This window comes from Muscardinus avellanarius, assembly GCF_963383645.1.
Source record: "Muscardinus avellanarius genome assembly, chromosome: 13".
Taxonomy (NCBI): Eukaryota; Metazoa; Chordata; class Mammalia; order Rodentia; family Gliridae; genus Muscardinus; species Muscardinus avellanarius.
The window spans coordinates 39,776,459-39,786,849 of NC_137799.1; positions in this window are offsets into that span (position 1 = coordinate 39,776,459).

Consider the following 10,391-nt stretch of genomic DNA (forward strand, 5'->3'; position numbering starts at 1 on the left):
CTCTCAAACTGTTATGAGCACATGCACACAATCCCATTCTCGTGCTGAGAGGCTCCGTTTCTCTCCTCCTCCTCCTCCTCCAGAAAGCACAGTGCCAAGGAGCTAAGAGCTCCTGGCAGAGGGAGGGGTTCGGGTGTAAGCTGAGGAGGGGCACAGCTTCTCCGAGATGAAGGCGACACCTAGTGGTGTGGGGACAGAAATTGAGGACAAGGCCATTTTATTCCTAGGCACGTTTTTTATTTCTTGAAAGTGGCTGCCACAGGCCAACAGTAACCGTGAATACAAGGAAAGCTGAGTGACCCATCCCTTACCTTTGGGGAACCTACTTTTGGAATCGCGAGGGTGCAGAGGCCAAAGGCAAGAGCCAGACACGTCTCCTGCCTCGAGCCCAGGAGAAATGGAGGCTACTTTACAGCAACCAGGCTCCTGACACTGTGGGTGAAGAGGAATTCCACTCTATCTGGGCAAAGAAAAAAAGGATGGAACCATCAGGAGGGTGGTGGGAGATCTGAAAAAGACATGGCTCTCTAACTGTATACAGTCAGCCAAATAACTGCTTCTCTTGAGAGAAACAAACCTAATATGGCAGCATCTCAATCACAGAGTATTAGGGCTAGGGTGAGGCTTATTAATATACTGTTTACGCCTCTTATTTCAAGATGATGGAGGGCTGGGCTGTAGTGCAGAAGAAGAGTGCTTGAATAGCATGCATAAGGCCCTGAGTTCAATCCCCAGCAAACCCCTCCCCAAAAGACAATTGAAAACTGAGTCCCAGAGAGAGGAGTCACATAGCTCCTTGCCCTCTCCTTTTCCCCAGTGCCACATGGCTTTTTAATAGCAGGACAGACACTAGAATCCAAGTTTCCTAATCTCTGAGGTAGCGCTCTTTACTGATATGCTGCTGAATCATGGAGCTTACTGTATAAAGTTACAGTGTTGTGCCTACCAACTACTCAGACAAGTCCTGGAAACACCTACACACCCCACTGAAAACCAGCCACCACTGTTAGCCAGATGAGTTCAAGTACAGGATACATCATTGTTCTCTATATTAAGAACAACTCTTCATTATGTTAGGGATTAAATAGGCAAGCATCTTGCCCCTTCCCCCTCCCTTCCAATTGGCCACAAATGCTAGAAAGTGGGGGAGGAGCCAGAGATCAAAGAAACATCCAGTGAAAAGTTTTTTGTTCTTTCATTTTGGAGGGAGGCTGACTCTATTGCATAAATGAGAATTTGGGTTATTTATTCCAGTTATCCAAGCTAATCCTATTTTCGTTGAAGAGGCCAATAAGATTATGGCTGCATTCAGTGACCCTGCTGCAAAACAGGACAATCTCAGGCTCTTCTGGCCTAACGAGCACCCAGCTAGGGTCCAGCATCCTCTCCGTAGAGTCCATGTGGTTTCCTGCTACTCCACAGACACCACCTGGAACATCTGCTGGGTAGGATCAGCCCAAACACTGTTCAGTGCTTCTGGATTGGTTTCCGACCCAGAACTAAACCGCAGGGCACCAAATCGGCAAGCTTCTAGAAACTGTTGCGTTTTCCAAGCTTCCAGTCACACTAACCCCAACCACACTCAGACCAAAGGAGCCTCAAGATCCTAGCAGACCACCGCAGAATTCAGGCTCACACTAATCTGCATGGTGGGGAGGCCCTGATGCCCCAGACTGTCAGCAGTGAAGAGCCCTATAACTGACCCAATTTTCTAACTAAATCTGAATCCTCAGGTTGGCTCCGTACCAGACCAGAGTTCCCTTGCCTTCCAGTTTTCTCTGCCCAATGGGCCAGACTTGCAGAAAGAAGCTTTGACTATATGAAAATATCCCTGAGAACTTGCCAACAGAGGGCAGAAAACAGCCATGGAAAATAAGATCAAATAAGGTACAAAAGATACATTTTGCATCACACAGTTCATTAAGAAAAAGGAGGACCTGAGCCTGTTGACCCACGCTTGTAATCCCAGCATTTGGGAGGCTTAGACAGGAGGATCGTGGTTTGCAGAGAGCCTCAGCTACTTAGTGAGGCCCTTTGCAACTCAGTGAGACCCTGTTTCAAAATAAGGAATAAAAAAAATAGAACTAGGGGTGTAGCTTGGGGATAGAATGCCTCTGGGTTCCATCCCCAGTACCGCAAGAAGAAAAAAAGAGAGAGAAAAGAAAAAGGAGAGAAAAGAAAAAGGAGGCCACAGTGTAAAAAGAGAAGCATAGCAAAGTGTATAGAAGGCAGGAAAAGGCTGTATTATAATTCTGCCGTTACTTTTTTTTTCTTTTAGCTCCAGTAAGGGAGAGACCGAATCCTGAAACATGTCAAACCACCTCCGCCGTTCACATGCCCCCCTCCACTTCCCACTCTCCCTCTGCCCCTCACAGCACACAAACGGGGATCCTAGACTCGGGGTCCAGTTCACGCTCTCAGCATTCACCAAGAGCTGCTGCTACGATTGCTTAAGGTGCCATGGACTTTTACACAGAATTCATATATATATCTCTTTGGGAGATTAAAAAGTTTTTAAGGGCCAGAGGAGTTAAAAAGTTGTTTGTTATTGTTGTTGTTGAGTGGTTTGTAGTACTGGGAATTGAACCCAGAGGCATTCTACGTCTGAGCTATACCCCCAATCCTATTTTTTGTTATTTATTTTGAAACAGGGTCTTACTAAGCTGCCGAGGGCCTCACTAAGTGTCTGAGGCTTGCCACAAACCTGCGATCCTCCTGTCTCAGCCTCCCAAAGTTAAAAAGGTTTTAAAGGGTCAGTAGTAGAGTGTAAGCTTAGAATGCTGGTTCAGTCTCCAACAACACACACACACACACACACACACACACACACACACACACCACCAGGGGAAAAAAGTGGGTTTGTTATTGTTTATTTGGGGGGGGGTTTACTGGGGGTTGAACCCAGGGGCATTCTAGCTCTGAGCTAAATCCTCAGCCCTATTTTTTTTTTTTTTTTGGAACAGGATCTTGCCACATTACTGAGGGTCTCTAAATTGCTGAGGCTGGCCTTAAACCTACCATCCTCTTATCTCAGCTTCCCAATGCTTATGGGGATTATAAGTGTGTACCACCATGCTCAGCTAAAAAAAAAAAAAAAAAAAAGGTTTTAAATTTAAATATTTTCAAATTGGATCTCAGTTTCCACCTTACACATCTAAATATGTATAGGTAAACTGGAGCCGAGCCGAAGGTGATGGCACATGCCTGTTACTTGGGAGGAGAAGACAGGAGTATTGCAGGTTAGAGGCCAGCAAAATTTGACAAGCATGAACTATTTTCACACGTGCTGCAATGTGTTACAAAAACCAAGAAAAGGCAGTTACACAGTGGCGATGAAAGATATGAGAGCAGGAAGGCGGGTTTGGAGGCTCCTAGAGAAACCCAAACTTGAAATGGCAAGTGCCTCCTGCAGGATGATGTGTGGTACTAGAGGGAGAAACAAATCTGAGATCATTTGAAGGAAGAAACGACAGGACTTGGTGGCAGACTGGATGAAGAGGAAAGCTTCCAAAATTCCTCTAAGGCAGGGGTTACAAAGGCAGAGGCCGGGCCCTTGGGAGCCAGGCAGGAAATGTAAATGTGCAGGTGGCGGACGGGGCTGGCAGTCCAGGAAGCCCCTGCTCTATCTAGAGGATGCTGCACCCCTGGGACCAAGCCCAGGCCCGCCGGTTCCGGTAATTTTTCTTTGGATGGTTTCAAGTTTCTGGGTCTCCAGTCTTGTCTCCCTCCTAGCCAGCCTTCCAGTGTGCTCAGATGCCAACGTGACCTTTTGAAAAAAAACTTAATTATGCCACATCCCTGTTTAGAATCCTTAAATGGTTCCCTATGGAAGCTGTGTTTTTCAGACCTATTTTTAGCAAAAGACCATTCCTTCAAATAAAGGTTTAAATGAAAAAAAGAAAAAAAAAACAGAAAAAAACCTTTACCAAAAAAAAAAAAAAATAGGAGCTCCAGATGAAACAGCAGAGGTGGTTCTAGAAATTCTACTACTCATCTTTTCAGGGGAAACTTTTTTTTTTTAATGCTGGGGACTGAATCCAGGATAGTTCTACCTCCAAGCTGCAACCCTAGCCCTATTTTATTTTATTATTTATTGATTGATTGCAGTACTGGGGATTTAACTCAGGGGCATTCTACCTCCAAGCAACCCCCAAGCCCTATTTTTTATTCTTTATTTTGAAACAGGGTCTCACTGAGTTGTGGAGGACCTCACTAAATAGCTGAGGCTGGCCACGAACCTACAGTCCTCCTATCTCAGCCTCCAAAACTGGGATTACAAGGATGTGCCACTATGTTTGGCTTCTATTTTATTTTTTTATTTGCTTTGTTTGTTTGTTTGTTTGTTTTGGTAGTACTGGGGATTGAACCAAGGGACATTCTACCTCCAAGCTATACTCCCACCCCTGTGTTTTTTATTCTTTATTCTGAAACAGGGTCTCAGTTGGTGAGGGCCTCATTAAGTAGCTGAGGCTGGCTATGGACCTACCTCACACTCTGCTAAAGTTTTGGTTTTTATTTTTTTTTATTTTTATTTTTTATTTTTTTTTTAATTTTTATTTATTTATTTATTTTTATTGGTGCACTGTATTCATACATCATAGTAGGATACATACTTTTGTAGACATACATGCACACTTTTCCCAGTCATCCCCCACCCAATCCCCACCCCATTCTCTCCCTATCCCTCCCTCCCATGCTTGGCTTAGTAGTTGACATCTAGTATTATGGCAATTTATCTAAAATTAAAAATGATAATCTCACATAACAGTTTCATTTGTCTGATACCAAACTTTTGATGACTTAAAGATAACATTTCAATATTTCTTTTTGCTTTCTTTCTTACCAGAGAATATTTTTTTTCTATTTTTAGGTGAAACTATCATATATTTATATATTTATTTTTCAGAAAAAAATCTATCCTAATATGGAATATGGACTCTAGGTACCCAAAACTATCTTGAAAAAGAACAAAGCTAGAAGATATATATTTCCTGATTTCAAACCATATAAAGCTACAATAATTGAAACAGTGTAGTACTATTCTAAAGGCAGATATATAAACCGTTGGAGTTAAATAAAAGCCTAGAGCTAAATTCTTCCCTATATTGTCAAGTTATTTTTGACAAGGTTTCCACGAACATTTGGTGGTGGAAATATTAATCTTTTAACTAAATATTGTTAAAAAATAATAATTACATGGAAAAGAATAAAATTGGACCCTTACCTAATCCCATATACAAATATTAACTCAAAATAGATAATAGACCTAAATATAAATCTTAATACTATAAACTTTTAGGAGAAAATCTGGGTCATTAAACCTCACAACATTGAAATTGGCAGTGATTTCTTGGTTATGATTTCAAAGGCACAGGCAACAGAGGAGTATACAAACTCCCTAAAAAAAATTGTATATCCAAAGACAATGTAAACAGAGTTAACAGTTACTAATAGAATGGGATAAAATATTTCCAAATGCTATATCTGAAGGTGTATTAATATTCCAACTAGGAATCCTAGAAATTAACAACAATAAAGGCAAACAATACCCTTTAGAGATAGGTAAAAGACTAACATAAATAATGAATCTCCACAGATAACCAATCTTAGTTGTCTGTTGGATGAAAAATCTTGTTTCTCTGGTTCTGGTGTGTGTTACCTATTTCTTCTTTGTAGTTAATCTCTTTGAGTATTTTCTCTAGTGCTGGTTTTGAAGACATAAATTCCTTCAGTTTCTGTTTGTCATGGAAGCTTCTTATTTCTCCATCTAATTTGATAGAAAGTTTTGCTGGGTAGGAAATTTTTGGCTGGAAGTTGTTTTCTTTCAGAATTGGGAATATGTTACTCCAAGCCCTTCTGGCTCTCATAACTTGGTTTGGGAAGTCTGGAGTGATTCTAATTGGTTTGCCTCTGAATGTCACTTGGCCCTTTGCTTTTGTTGCCTTTAAGATTCTCTGCTTGGCTTCCACATTGGTCATTTTGACAATTATGTGGCGTGGGGATCCTCTTCTCCGATCCTGTCTAAAGGGAGTTCTATAAGTTTCCTGGACCTGTGTATCAACCTCTTGCTCTATGTTTGGAAAATTTTCTGCTATTACTTCCTTGAAGAGATTGTTGATCCCTTTGGTTTCACTTTCTTTTTCCTCCTCTATTCCAATTATTCTTAGGTTAGCTCTCTTAAAATGGGCCCACATTTCTTCAATATCAGATTCCTGCTGTCGGATATTTTTTTCTAGATTAGAAACTATGCGTTCATTTTTGGATTGCTCATCTTCTAAGAGCGAGATTCTGTTCTCCATGTGTTCTAATCGGTTGTTTGTGCTTTGAATTGAGGCCTTTACTTCATTAATTGCATCCTTTATCTCTTTTTGGCTCTCTCTGAGTTCTTTTCGAAGCACCTCTATTATTTCTACAGTTATTTTCCTGATTTGATCTTCTAGAAATCTCTGATTTTCTGTTTTATCGGGTTCTGATGTTGTGGGGTTGTGGGCATTTATTGCTCCAGTATTATTCCTCTTTCCCATGATTTCGGATGTTTGTGCCTTCTCTGGGTTCTTCCCTTGGGTCACTATGACTTCACTTAAGGTGCTCTGGATCTTGAGTCAGTAGTATCTCAGAGCCCACTACTCCTTTACTGGGTTGTATCACAGAGTCTCCGACCCAGAGAGTCGATAGAGGCTGCTTTAGACTGTGGGGGGTGCCAGGTTGCACGTTCTCCTATGGTGTGATATCTCTGCCACTGCCCCTCCCCCACTGGGTCAAGTCCCAGGGAGTACAGTACTGGGATTTCTCCTCTGTGGCCCGCAATTTGACTCACTGTTCTTGAGTACGCAGATGTAGCTGTACTGGCCTCGCTGGATTCGGTGCTGCTGCCGCTGGTGGCAATATGGCGCCGCTGCTACGCCCTCGGCTGTGGGGCTGGTGTTTTTCTTCTTGGTTTTGGTTTCCACTCTGAATCCCTGCAGCGTGTGCTGAGCTCGGCCACTGGGAACTTTAGATGCTCTCTGCGCGGAGAAATCCTGCCTGGCTGTTCCGCAGTGGCTCACCTCGGCTTGCTGTAGCCGTCCCGTGAATTCGCCGGCAGTATGGCGCTGCTACCGCCGCGTCTGCCGCGTCCTCAGGCGATAGGCCGGTTATCTCCTCTGTGGCTCTGTTCTCAGTCCGCTTTCTCTCTGGAGCCTGGTGATTTTTTTGTTTCACTGGTGATGGTGTTTTCTGGCTATGAAAGGCGCTGATTTTGTGGTAATGGAGGTTTGTTGTTAGCAGAGCCCCGCTTTTCTCGGTCGCCATCTTCCCGGAAGTCCTAAAGTTTTGGTTTTAACCATTTGTATCTCTTCTCTTTTTTTTGGGGGGGGGGGACTAGAGATGGAACCCAGGGGCATTCTATCTCTGAATAACACCTCCAGCCCTATTTTTTATTCTTTATTTTGAAGCAGGGTCTCACTGAGTTGCAGAGGGCCTCGCTAAGTAGCTGATCCTCCTGTCTCAGCCTCCCAAATGCTGGGTGTAAAGTGTGCACCACTGCACCCTGCTCTGTATCTCTTCTTTTGTGAAATGTCTCTTCAATTCAGTTGTCCATTTATTGGTTGGGTTATTTGTTTTGCTGGTGTGAAGTCTTTTAAGCTCTTGTATATTCTGAATATTAGCCCTCTATCAGAGGGATAGCTGGTAAAGATCTTCTCCCAGTCTGTGTGCTTCCTCTTTAAGTTTTTGATGATTTCCTTTGATGAGCAGAAACCTTCTAGTTTAATGCCATCCCACTTGTTCATTCTTGTTTTAATCTCCTGTGCTTTGGAGGTCTTGTTGAGGAAGTTATACCTGTTCGTATATGTCAGAGTGTTGAACCCATGCCCTCCTCTAATAGCTTCACAGTCTCTGGTCTGATTCCCAGGTCTTTGATCCATCTCGAGTTGATTCCTGTGCAGGGTGAGAGGTGAGGATTTGGTTCCATTTTTTTCTACAAATGGATAGCCAGTTCTCCCAGCACCATTTGTTGAGAAGGCTGTCTTTTCTCCAAGGTATGAATCTGCTCCCTTTGTCAAAGATCAGTTAACTATAACTATGTTGGAGATCAGTGTGGAGATTCCTTAGAAAACTGGGAATTACTCTACCATATGATCCAGCTCTACCACTCCTGGGTATATTTCCAAAAGGATTCAAATCAGAGAACTACAGTAACATCTGCATACCCATGTTCATAGCAGCACAATTCACTGGAGCCAAACTATGGAACCAGCCTAAGTGTCCATCATCGGATGAATGGATTGCAAAATTATGGGAAATCCACACCATGGAATTCTACTCAGCTATAAAGAGCAAAATCATGTCATTCACAAGAAGATGGAAAGACCTGGAGAACATTACGTTAAGTGAGATCAGCCAGGCACCGAGAGAGAAGGGACAGATGTTTTCTCTAATATGCTGCTCAAGCTAGGGAGTATTGGGGATACCAGAGGTATAGCTTGGAGGTAGAATGCCCCTGAGTTTCATCCCCAGTACCACAACATTTTTTTTAAATCAAGTAACAAAAATGAAATAAAATATGCCAGGCGTGGTAGCACATGCTTGTAATCCCAGCATTTGGGAGACTGAGACAGAAGGATCACAGTTCACAGACAGCCTCAACTACTTACACCCTTTGCAACTCAGACCCTGTTTCAGAATAAAGAATAAAAATTAGGGCAGGAGGTGTAGCTCAGAAGTAGAATGCCACTGGGGTCCATCCCTAGTACTACAAAATTAAATTAAATTGAATTAAGTTTTGGGTTTTTAATTTTTTTATACGTGTGTGTGTGTGTGTGTGTGTGTTTCTGGAAATTGAACCCAGGGTCATTCTACCTCTGAGCTACACTGCTTGCCTTTTTTGTTTTTTGTTTTGAAACAGTCTTACTAGGTTTCAGAGAGTCTCACTATGTCGCAAAGGCTGTCCTCGAATCTGTAATCCTCCAGTCTCTGAGCCCTGTGAGTAAAGGCATGAGTCACTGCACCTGGCTTCATTGCAGTTTTAATTTGCATTTTCCTGATGGCTAGAGATTTTTTCCATATAATTATTGGCCATCTGTGCTACTTCTTTCAAGAAGTGTCTATTCAGTTCATTTGCCCATTTATTGATTGATTTTTTTTATTTTTTTTATTTTTTTTTTTTTTTTTATTTTTTTTTTGTGGTACTGGGGATGGAACCTAGGGGCCTTCTACCTCTGGGCTACACTCCCAGACCTGTTTTATATTTTAAGCCCAGCTGAGGCTGGCTTCGAACCTGCATGATCCTCCTGTCTCAGCCTCCCAAGCACGGGGATTACAAGCGTGCGCCACCACGCCCAGCTTGATTGATTTTTTTGGAGTAATTTTTTTTTAGTTTTTTCTATATTTTGGCTATTAATCCTCTATTGGAAGAGTAGCCAGCAAAGATTTTCTCCCATTCTGTAGGAGGTCTCTTCACTCTGTTGTTACTTTGCTGTGCAGAGCTTTTTAATCTGATGCAACCCCATTTGTCAGTTTTTGCTATTACTTCTTAAGCTATTGGAGAAGTCCTTATTTAAAAGTTGTTGTCATTGTATCTTTTTTTATTTGCATGTGTGGTAGGGTTACTGAGTATTGAACCCAGGGGCATTTGACCACTGAGCTACATCTCCAGCCCCCCCCCTTTTTTTTTAATTTTAAGACAGTGTCCCACTAAATTGCCTAGGTTGGGCCCAAACTTTAATCATTCTGTCTCAGCTTCCAAAATACTGAATTACAGAAGTTACCATCATGCCCTTTGCCTGTCCTTATGTATTGAAAAGTGTCCTCTATGTTTTCTTCTAGCAGTTTCAAAGTTTTTTCCATCTTACTCTTAGGTCTTCGATCCATTTAGAATTAATTTTTATACAGGGTGAGAGGGATCAAGTTTCAATATTCTATATCTGGAAATCTAGTTTCCCCAGCAATTATTTGTCAGAGACTGTCTTTTGGCATGTTTGTCAAGAATCAGATGGTTGTAGCTGCATGGGTTTATTTCTGAGTATTCTATTTCATTGATTTATCTGTTTTGGTGTGTGTGTGTGTGTGTGTGTGTGTGTGTGTGTGTGTGTGTGTGTGTGTGTATGTGTGTGTTATGAGGGATTGAACCCTGGGGCTTTGTACTTCCAATCTACACCATCAGCCCATTTTTTTGTTATTATTATTTTGAGACAGAGTCTCACTAAGATGCCGAGGGCCTCACTAAGTAGCTAAGGCTGGCTGTGAACTTGCAATCCTCCTGTCTCCACCTCCCAAGTAGTAGGATTACAAGTGTGTACCACCACACCCAGCTGTCTCTTTCTTTTTATCCCAGTACCATACTGTTTTTATTACTATGGGTCTGTAATATATTTTGAAATTGGGTATTGTACTTCTCTGGCTACTCAGGGTCT